This window comes from Calidris pugnax, unplaced genomic scaffold (assembly GCF_001431845.1).
Source record: "Calidris pugnax isolate Ruff unplaced genomic scaffold, ASM143184v1 scaffold459, whole genome shotgun sequence".
NCBI lineage: Eukaryota > Metazoa > Chordata > Aves > Charadriiformes > Scolopacidae > Calidris > Calidris pugnax.
The window spans coordinates 915,667-926,057 of NW_015091670.1; positions in this window are offsets into that span (position 1 = coordinate 915,667).

A 10,391-nucleotide genomic window follows, 5' to 3' on the forward strand; every position below is an offset into this window, starting at 1 on the left:
GTGTGGGCCTGGCTCGGTGTGGGCCTGGCTCGGTGTGGGCTTGGCTCGGCCTGGTGGACCCAGGACCTGCCTGAGCCTCCCCGATGAGGGAGCTGGCCATGAGCAGGCAGGTGCAGTTGCAGCCCAGAAGGCCAGTCACATCCTGGGGATCGAGAAGGGCAACGAGGCTGGGGAGGGGTCTGGAGCACATGTCTTACGAGGAGAGGCTGAGGGGGCTGGGGGTGTTCAGTCTGGGGAAGAGGAGGCTGAGGGGAGACCTTATCGCTCTGTACAAGTACCTGAAAGGAGGGTGTAGAGAGACAGGGGTCGGTCTCTTCTTCCAAGTTACAGATGATAGGACAAGGGGTAACGGCTTCAAGTTGTGCTAGGGTTTAGTGATGATGCTCCTTGTTTGTTGTGTGGGTGTCTATTTTTGTCAGTGAGGTTGACGGTTGGACAAGATGATCTTTAAGGTCCCTTCCAACCTAGAAGATTCTGTGATTCTGTGGGTGCAGTTGCAGCCCAGAAGGCCAGTCGCATCCTGGGGGATCTAGATAGATTGGATCACTGGGCCAATGCCAATGGAATGAGTTTCAACAAGGGCAAGTGCAAGGTCCTGCACTTGGGCCACAACAACCCCCTGCAGCGCTACAGGCTGGGGGAAGTGTGGCTGGAGCTGCCTGGAGGAAAGAGACCTGGGGGTTCTCATTGACAAGCGGCTGAATATGAGCCGGCCGTGTGCCCAGGGGGGCAAGAAAGCCAACGGCATCCTGGCTTGTATTAGAAATAGTGTGACCAGCAGAAGTAGGGAGGTGATTGTGCCCCTGTACTCGGCACTGGTGAGGCCACACCTGGAGTGTTGTGTCCAGTTTTGGGCACCTCAATCCGAGAGAGATCTGGAGGTGCTGGAGCGAGTGCAGAGGAGGGCAACGAAGCTGGTGAGGGGGCTGGAAAACAAATCGTATGAGGAGCAGCTGAGGGAGTTGGGGCTGTTTAGTGTGAGGAAGAGGAGGCTGAGGGGAGACCTCATCACTCTCTACAACTACTTGAAAGGACACTGTAGAGAGGCTGGTGCTGGTCTCTTCTCGCAAGTAACTAGTGATAGAACAAGAGGGAATGGCTTAAAGCTGCAGCAGGGGAGGTTTAGACTGAACATTAGGAAACAATTCTTCACAGAAGGAGTGGTCAGAGACTGGAACAGGCTGCCCAGGGAGGGGGTTGAGTCACCATCCCTGGATGTGTTTAAGAGTCGTTTAGATGTGGTGTTGGGGGATATGGTGTAGGGGAGAACTTTGTGGAGTGGGGTTGATGGTTGGACTCGATGATCCCAGGGGTCTTTTCCAACCTTGATGATTCTATGATTCCTTGACCCTTCCTGGCCCTCACCCTCCTGGACCCTGCCTCTTCTGCCCACCCTCATCCTCCTGACCCTGACCCTGTCTTGCCTGCCTGTGACCGAGATCCTCCTGGACCCTGCCTAGTCGTGACCCTGATGCTCCCTGACCTTCCTTGATTCTCTCTTGACTGCCTGCTCCTGACCCTGATCCTGCTTCTTCTGCCTGACCCCGGCCTGGCCTCCTTGACCCTGACCCTTCCTAGCACTCCTTCACTCTGACCTTCAATCCTGACCCTCCTGGACCCTGCCCCTTTTGCCCACCCTGATCCTGACGCTGACCCTCCTGGGCCCTGCCTCTTCTGCCCACCCTCCTCATGACCCTGACCCTCCATGACCCTGCCTGACCATGACCCTGATGTTTCCTGACCTTCCTTGACCCTCTCTTGACTGTCTGGTCCTGACCCTGCCTCTTCTGCCCACCCTGATTCTGACCCAACTTGACCCTTCCTCTCCTGCCTGACCTTGACCCTGCCTCTCCTGCTGGCTCTGTCCCTCCCCAGGATGGCCGGGGGGAGCTGATTTTCTATGAGCGCCCCGACGCCGCCGGCCCCAAGCTCTCCTGCTTCAGCATCACCCCCACAGACGACCCCGACGGGCTGGAGGTGAGCACTGGGGGGGCCCGGGACAGCACACCCAGGGGTGCTGGCTGTTCCCTGCCTCACGGGGGGCTCCTGCCCTTGGCTTTGCCCCCCTGGCATGGCCTGGTGCTGTGGCTGCCCCTTCCCAGCTCCTCTCCATCGCAGGCGGTGCTGGGGCAGGCGCTGGGCGTGCTGGGTGTGGTGAGGAAGGAGAGACTCCTCTACCTCGTGGGACAGACCCGGGTGCACCTGGACAGCGTGGAGGGGCTGGGGGACTTCCTGGAGCTGGAGGTGAGGGGGGGGTCTGGCTTCATCCCAGCTGGCAGCTGGGACCACGGAGCCACTTCCACAGATCTCCCACTTCCCCACGGGCGGGTGGAAAGAAGGGGCAGGGGAAAGGGGAAGGGAAGGGGGTAAGGGAAGGGGACAGGGGAAGGGGGTAGGGGAAAAGGGAAGGCAATAAGGGAAGGGGATAGGGGAAGGGAAGAGGAGGGGAGGGAAGGGGAAAGAGAAGGGGAAGGGAAGAGGAGGGGAGGGAAGGGGAGGGGAAAGAAAGGGAAGGGAAAAAACCTGGTGGGTTATTAGACCAATAACAGAAGAAAGAAAATAACAATATTAATGATAATAAATAATAATAGTAATGGTAAAAGAACTTAGGAGATGCAGTAACCCAGCACAAGTCACTCTCACCACCCGATGGTCGGTTCCCCAGCCCATCCCAGCAGGGATCACAAACTCCCACCCCCGGCCACCCCCCATTTCTCCACCAAGCTCGAGGTCTGTGGTACAGAACATCTCACTGGCCCTTCCATCCTTCTGTCCGTGCTCCTCCCCAGCTTCTGTGGGAACCTGAGAAAGGTCCCTGAATAGTATGAACATCACCCAGCAACAACTGAACCAATATGTGTTATTGACACTCCTTTCATACCAAATCTGAAACATGGTGCCTCCTGGAAAGAAAACTAACTCAGTCCCAGGTGAAACCAGGATGGTGGGGCCTTGCTGGGGTGTGGGGGCCATCCCTGGGGGGCCTGGGCTCACCCTCCCCGTGCCCACAGGTGGTGCTGACGGAGGAGCAGACAGTGGAGGACGGCGAGCGCGTGGCCCAGCAGCTGATGAAGGAGCTGGGGATCGAGGAGCAGGACCTCATCTCTGGGGCCTACCTGGACCTTCTCCTGGCCAAGGGGCAGTCGGGCTCGTGAGGACTCGCTGGTGGCCCCCCCGCTGCCACCCCTCAAGGGGCTGTGACAGCACCCAGAGCAGGGGGACAGGGCTGGGCCAGCTTCCCCCCCCATCCTCCTCCCCCACAGACAAATGCTGCCCCATGCCCTTTGCTGCACAATAAACGTTGGGGACAGATGGGATCCAGCTGCTCTGGTGGGTGCTGGGGGCTTGGTGCTGAGGTCAGGGCACCCACAGTGATCGAATCACAGACTGGTTTGGGTGGGAAGGCACCCTAACCCCCCCCAGTGCCACCCCCTGCCCTGGGCAGGGACACCTCCCACCAGACCAGGCTGCTCCAAGCCCCCTCCAACCTGGCCTTGAACCCCTCCAGGGCTGGGGCAGCCAGGAGGAAGCAGTTAATGATCCAGGAGGATCCCTAATCCAGGAGGAAGCAGTTAATGATGCTGCTTCTGCACCCAGACCCGTGTAAGGCTGTGGGGCCTGGATGGGATGCACCCAAGGGTACTCGGGGAGCTGGTGGGAGAGCTCACCAAGCTTCTCTCCATCTATCAACAGTCCTGGTCAACAGGAGAGGTACCTGAGGACTGGAGGGTGGCCAATGTGATGCCCATCTACAAGAAGGGCCAGAAGGAGGATCTGGGGAACTCCAGGCTCATCAGCCTGACCTCGGTACCGGGAAAGATCATGGAGACGATCAACTTGAGTGAGCTCTCATGGCAAGAGCAGGGCAGGCAAGGGGTCAGGGCCACCCAGCCTGGGTTTATGCAAGGGAGGTCCTGCTTAACCAACTTGATCTCTTTCTATGACCATGTGACCCGCTTTCTCCATGAGGGGAAGGCTGTGGATGTTGTCCACCTGGACTTTGGTAAGGCCTTTGACACCATCTCCCACAGTGTTCTCCTGGAGAAACTGGCAAATCATGGTGTGGACAAGTGTACCCTTCACTGGGTAAAAAACTGGCTGGGTGGCCGTGCCCAGAGAGTTGTGATTAATGGGGTGAGATCCAGTTGGTGGTCGGTCACCAGTGGTGTCCCTCAGGGCTTGGTGCTGGGGCCAGTCTTGTTTAATATCTTGATTGATGATCTAGATAAGGGGATTGAGTGCACCCTCAGTTTTCAGATGACACCAAACTAGGTGGAGTGTTGATCTGCTTGAGGGTCAGAAGGCTCTACAGAGGGACCTGGACAGACTGGATGGATGGGCCGAGGCCAATGGGATGAGGTTCAACAAGGCCAAGTGCTGGGTCCTGCATTTGGGTCCCACCAACCCCCTGCAGCGCTCCAGGCTGGGGGCAGAGTGGCTGGAGCTGCCTGGCAGAAAAGGACCTGGGGGTGTTGGTGGACTGTGGGCTGAACAGGAGCCAGCAGTGTGCCCAGGTGGCCAAGAAGGCCACCAGCATCCTGGCCTGTGTCAGGAGCAGCATGGCCAGCAGGAGCAGGGCAGTGATGGTGCCTCTGGACTGGGCACTGGTGAGGCCTCACCTCGAGGGGGAGGGTCTGTGGGGCAGGGTGGGTTGTGGGGGGGAGGTAGTGTCTGGGGGCTGGGCAGGGCTCAGCCCTGGGGCCAACGTGGGCTGGGGCCAGAGGGACACAGGGCATCGCTGCTGGGGCAGGGGCTGGCACCCGCACTGCCCTCCCCAGGCTGAAGCCGGGAGCACTGGGGTGTGCTGGGAGCATTGGGCTGCACTGGGAGCACTGGGATGTGCTGGGAGCATTGGGCTCCACTGGGAGCACCAGAGTGTGCTGGGAGCACTGAGGTGTGCTGGGAGCACTGAGGTGTACTGGGAGCACTGGGGTACACTGGAGTGTGCTGGGAGCATTGGACTGCACTGGGATGCATTGGGGTATGCTGGAGCATACTGGGAGCATTGGGGTTGTACTGGGGTGCACTGGCAACATTGGGCTGCACTGGGAGTACTGGGGTGTGCCGGAGTGTACTGGGAGAACTGAGGTGCACTGGGGTGCACTGGAGTCTACTGGGAGCATTGGGCTGCACTGGGAGCACTAGTGTGAGCTGGGAGCACTAGGATGCACTGGGGTATGCTGGAGTATACTGGGAGCACTGGGGTTGTACTGGGGTACACTGGCACCATCGGCATGTGCCGGGGTGTACTGGGAGTGGTGAGATGTGCTGGGAGCATTGGGCTGCACTGGGAGCACTAGAGTTTGGAGAAGAGGAGGCTGAGGGGAGACCTCATTGCCCTCTACAGCTCCCTGAAAGGAGGGTGTAGAGAGGTGGGGGTTGGCCTCTTCTCCCAAGGGAATAACGACAGGAGCAGAGGAAATGGTCTGAAGTTGGGGCAGGGGAGGTTTAGATGAGGTATCAGGAAGAATGACTTTCCTGAGAGGGTGGTCAGGCACTGGAAGAGCCTGCCCAGGGAGGTGGTGGAGTCACCATCCCTGGAGGTGTTGAAGAAACGTGTAGACGTGGCTCTTCAGGGCATGCTCTGGTGCCCGAGACTGTGGGGGTGTTTGTGTGTGTGGTTGGACTGGGTGACCTCAGAGGTCCTTTCCAACCATGAAGATTCTGTGATTCTGCCCATATGTGCTGGGAGCATTGGGCTCCACTGGGAGCACCAGAGTGTGCTGGGAGCACTGAGGTGTGCTGGGAGCACTGAGGTGTACTGGGAGCACTGGGGTACACTGGAGTGTGCTGGGAGCATTGGACTGCACTGGGATGCATTGGGGTATGCTGGAGCATACTGGGAGCATTGGGGTTGTACTGGGGTGCACTGGCAACATTGGGCTGCACTGGAAGTACTGGGGTGTGCCAGAGTGTACTGGGAGAACTGAGGTGCACTGGGGTGCACTGGAGTCTACTGGGAGCATTGGGCTGCACTGGGAGCACTAGTGTGAGCTGGGAGCACTAGGATGCACTGGGGTATGCTGGAGTATACTGGGAGCACTGGGGTTGTACTGGGGTACACTGGCACCATCGGCATGTGCCGGGGTGTACTGGGAGTGGTGAGATGTGCTGGGAGCATTGGGCTGCACTGGGAGCACTGGGGTTGTACTGGGGTGCACTGGTACCATTGGGGTGCACTGAGGTGTGCTGGGAGCACTGGGGTGCACTGGAGTGTGCTGGGAGAACTAGGATGCACTGGGGTATGCTGGAGCATACTGGGAGCACTGGGATTGTACTGAGGTGCACTGGCAACATTGGGCTGCACTGGGAGTACTGGGGTGTGCCGGAGTGTACTGGGAGAACTGAGGTGCACTGGGGTGCACTGGAGTCTACTGGGAGCATTGGGCTGCACTGGGAGCACTGGGGTGTGCTGGGAGCACTGGGGTGTGCTGGAGTGCGCTGGGAGAACTAGGATGCACTGGGGTATGCTGGAGCATTGGGGTTGTACTGGGGTGCACTGGCAACATTGGGCTGCACTGGAAGTACTGGGGTGTGCCAGAGTGTACTGGGAGTGGTGAGGTGTGCTGGGAGCACTGGGGTGCACTGGAGTGTGCTGGGAGCATTGGGCTGCACTGGGAGCACTGGGGTGTGCTGGGAGCACTGGGGTGAGCTGGTGGGTGACCTCAGAGGTCCTTTCCAACCATGAAGATTCTGTGATTCTGCCCAGGGCAGGGGGTGGCACTGGGGGGGGTTAAGGTGCCTTCAACCCAAACCATCCTGTGACTGATGTTGGGCGGCAGCGCTCGGTGCTGAGCTGGGATTACGCTGGGGCCGGGGCGGTGCCGGGAGCGGGGCCCAGCGGGGCCGGGGGCAGAGGGGGGGCCGGGGACTGGAGTCTACTGGGAGCATTGGGCTGCACTGGGAGCACTGGGGTGTGCTGGGAGCACTGGGGTGTGCTGGAGTGCGCTGGGAGAACTAGGATGCACTGGGGTATGCTGGAGCATTGGGGTTGTACTGGGGTGCACTGGCAACATTGGGCTGCACTGGGAGCACTGGGGTGTGCTGGAGTGCGCTGGGAGAACTAGGATGCACTGGGGTATGCTGGAGCATTGGGGTTGTACTGGGGTGCACTGGCAACATTGGGCTGCACTGGGAGCACTGGGGTGTGCTGGAGTGCGCTGGGAGAACTAGGATGCACTGGGGTATGCTGGAGCATTGGGGTTGTACTGGGGTGCACTGGCAACATTGGGCTGCACTGGGAGCACTGGGGTGTGCTGGAGTGCGCTGGGAGAACTAGGATGCACTGGGGTATGCTGGAGCATTGGGGTTGTACTGGGGTGCACTGGCAACATTGGGCTGCACTGGGAGCACTGGGGTGTGCTGGAGTGCGCTGGGAGAACTAGGATGCACTGGGGTATGCTGGAGCATTGGGGTTGTACTGGGGTGCACTGGCAACATTGGGCTGCACTGGGAGCACTGGGGTGTGCTGGAGTGCGCTGGGAGAACTAGGATGCACTGGGGTATGCTGGAGCATTGGGGTTGTACTGGGGTGCACTGGCAACATTGGGCTGCACTGGGAGCACTGGGGTGTGCTGGAGTGCGCTGGGAGAACTAGGATGCACTGGGGTATGCTGGAGCATTGGGGTTGTACTGGGGTGCACTGGCAACATTGGGCTGCACTGGAAGTACTGGGGTGTGCCAGAGTGTACTGGGAGTGGTGAGGTGTGCTGGGAGCACTGGGGTGCACTGGAGTGTGCTGGGAGCATTGGGCTGCACTGGGAGCACTGGGGTGTGCTGGGAGCACTGGGGTGAGCTGGTGTGCACTAGGATGCACTGGGGTGTGCTGGAGCATACTGGGAGCATTGGAGTTGTGCTGGGGTGCACAGGCAACATTGGGCTGCACTGGGAGTACTGGGGTGTGCCGGAGGGTACTGGGAGAACTGAGGAGCACTGGGGTGCACTGGAGTCTACTGGGAGCATTGGGCTGCACTGGGAGCACTGGGCTTGTACTGGGTTGCACTGGTACCATTGGGGTGCACTGAGGTGTGCTGGGAGCACTGAGGTTGCACTGGAGTGTGTAGGGAGCACTGGTGTGTGCTGGGAGCACTGGGACCACTGGTGTGCCCTGGGGTATACTGGGAGCACTGGGGACCACTGGGGTGTGCTGTGGGCAGCAGCGTGTGCCGCAGCCCCCACTGAGGGAGGGGGCCGGGGGCGGGAGCAGCAGCCAGGCCCGAGAGGGGAATGGCCCCAGCCCTGGGGGGCTCTGTGCCCCTGTCCCCCCCCCCTCCCGCTAACGGGGTGCTGCTGAGCCCCACATCAGCCGGTGGCATTTCCCAGGGGAGCCAGAGCTTCACAGGGTGGATGTCTCCCCCTACGCTCCCCCAGGACCCACATCTCGGGGCGCTGGAAGGGTCGTGCCGTGCCACCTGGCCGTGTCTGCCTGCTGCCACCAACCAGGACTGCTGGAAAACAGCGCCCTGTCCCCGAGTCCTGTCCCCGAGTCCTGTCCCCGTGTCCTGGTTTCAGCTGGGAAACCGTTCATTTTCTCTCCAGCGATAGCTCTAACTGTGAGAGGAACGCCAGTAACGCGTATTGCTGTAGTTGTTGCTAAGCGATGTTTATACTTTTCGAGGACATTTCTTTCAGCTTCCCGCAGAAGGATGGGGTGGCCAGAGGGATGTCCCTGCCGCGGGCGTCACGCTCGGGATGGGAAAGGGGGGTGGGAACACGCAGTGGCTGCTCGGGACGGCGCCGATTCACCGGGCGGTGAGTGACCCCTCTCATTGTTATCGTTATTTTTCCTTCTCTGGTATTATTTCTATTAAACTCTCTTTAACTCAACTCATGAGTTTGGTCCTTTTCCTCTTTCCCCCTTCTTTCCCCCTCTCCCCTCTTCTCTCCACCCTTCTCAGGAGGGGATAAAGGCCGGGGGGGGGGGTGAGAGGGGCTGCGTGGTTCTAATTGCTGGTTGGGGTTAGACCCTGACACCCAGGACAGGGGCTCCCCTTCCCGCCCGTCTCCTCCAGGAAGGTGCAGGTGGACACGGGGGGCTCCTCACAGCCGTTCTGGGGGTGCAGCCCCCTCTCGTGAGCCCCCAAAGAGCTGGGGAGGGGCACCCACCCCTGAGCAGGGAGAGGGGCAGAGTAGGGGTGTCTGCCTGTGGCACTGATGGCCGGTGGGACGGGGGCTGGGGGGGGCATTGCCCGTGGATGGTGGCTGCCCGGTGCCTGCTGCTGCCCTGGCGTGGTCCCACAGGACGGGTGGCACTGCCACCTCTGGGAACGGAGCAAACAGAGCCCCAGGGTTCAGCGCTGCCATCGTGGGGGCTGGGACTGCCCTGCCCGGGAGGGGGTGGAAGCACGGAGAGAAGCACGGAATCACAGGGTGGTCTGGGTTGAAGGGACCTTAAACCCCCCCAGTACCACCCCCTGCCCTGGGCAGGGACACCTCCCACCACACCAGGTTGCTCCAAGCCCCCTCCAACCTGCCCTTGAACCCCTCCAGGGATGGGGCAGCCACAGCTTCTCTGCCCAACCTGGGCCAGGCTCTCACCACCCTCCCACCAAACAAGTTCTTCCCCACAGCTCAGCTCCATCTCCCCTCTTTCAGGGTCAAACCCTTCCCCCTCCTCCTAGGGCTCCCCTCCCTCATCCAGAGTCCCTCCCCAGCTTTCCTGGAGCCCCCCCCTTGAGGGACTGGAAGGGGCTCCAAGGTCTCCCCGGAGCCTTCTCTTCTCCAGGCTGAACCCCCCCCAACTCTCTCAGCCCCCCCTCCCAGCAGAGGGGCTCCAGCCCTCCCAGCATCTCCGTGGCCTCCTCTGGCCCCCTCCAACAGCGCCGTGTCCTTGGGATGTTGGTGGCCCCAGAGCTGGAGGCAGCACTGGGGGGGTCTCCCCAGAGCGGAGCAGAGGGGCAGAACCCCCCCCTCGCCCTGCTGGCCCCCCCGCTGGGGGTGCAGCCCAGGGTACCGGGGGAGGGAGAGGCAGGGCCAGTGCCCCTCCAGGGGCTGGGGGCTCGGGGTGTCACCAGGACAGCTGTCCCCCTGCAGCTCGGTGGTGGCCGTAGTCTCACTCGGGGTCCTCCATCAGTCAGGAGGGGCGGGTGGCCGGGATGCGATGGGGCAGGGGGGGCCAGGAGGGGCTGCAGGACCCCGCCAGGCTCAGCACCCCCCACTGCCATTCCCCACTGCCTTTGGACCCCCCCCACAGGGCACAGATTTCCCAGCTGCCCCCAGCTCCTCATGGCCCTGTGCTGCCCCTCTGACCCCCACCGCCTCCAGTGCCCCCCGGCACATCCTGCCCCTCCTCACATCCTGTCACCCACCCCATGGTGCCCCCAAACACACTGACCCGTGGCACTCACTGCCCCCCCGGCCTCCTGTGCCCCACCAGCGCTGGGCTCCCCCCA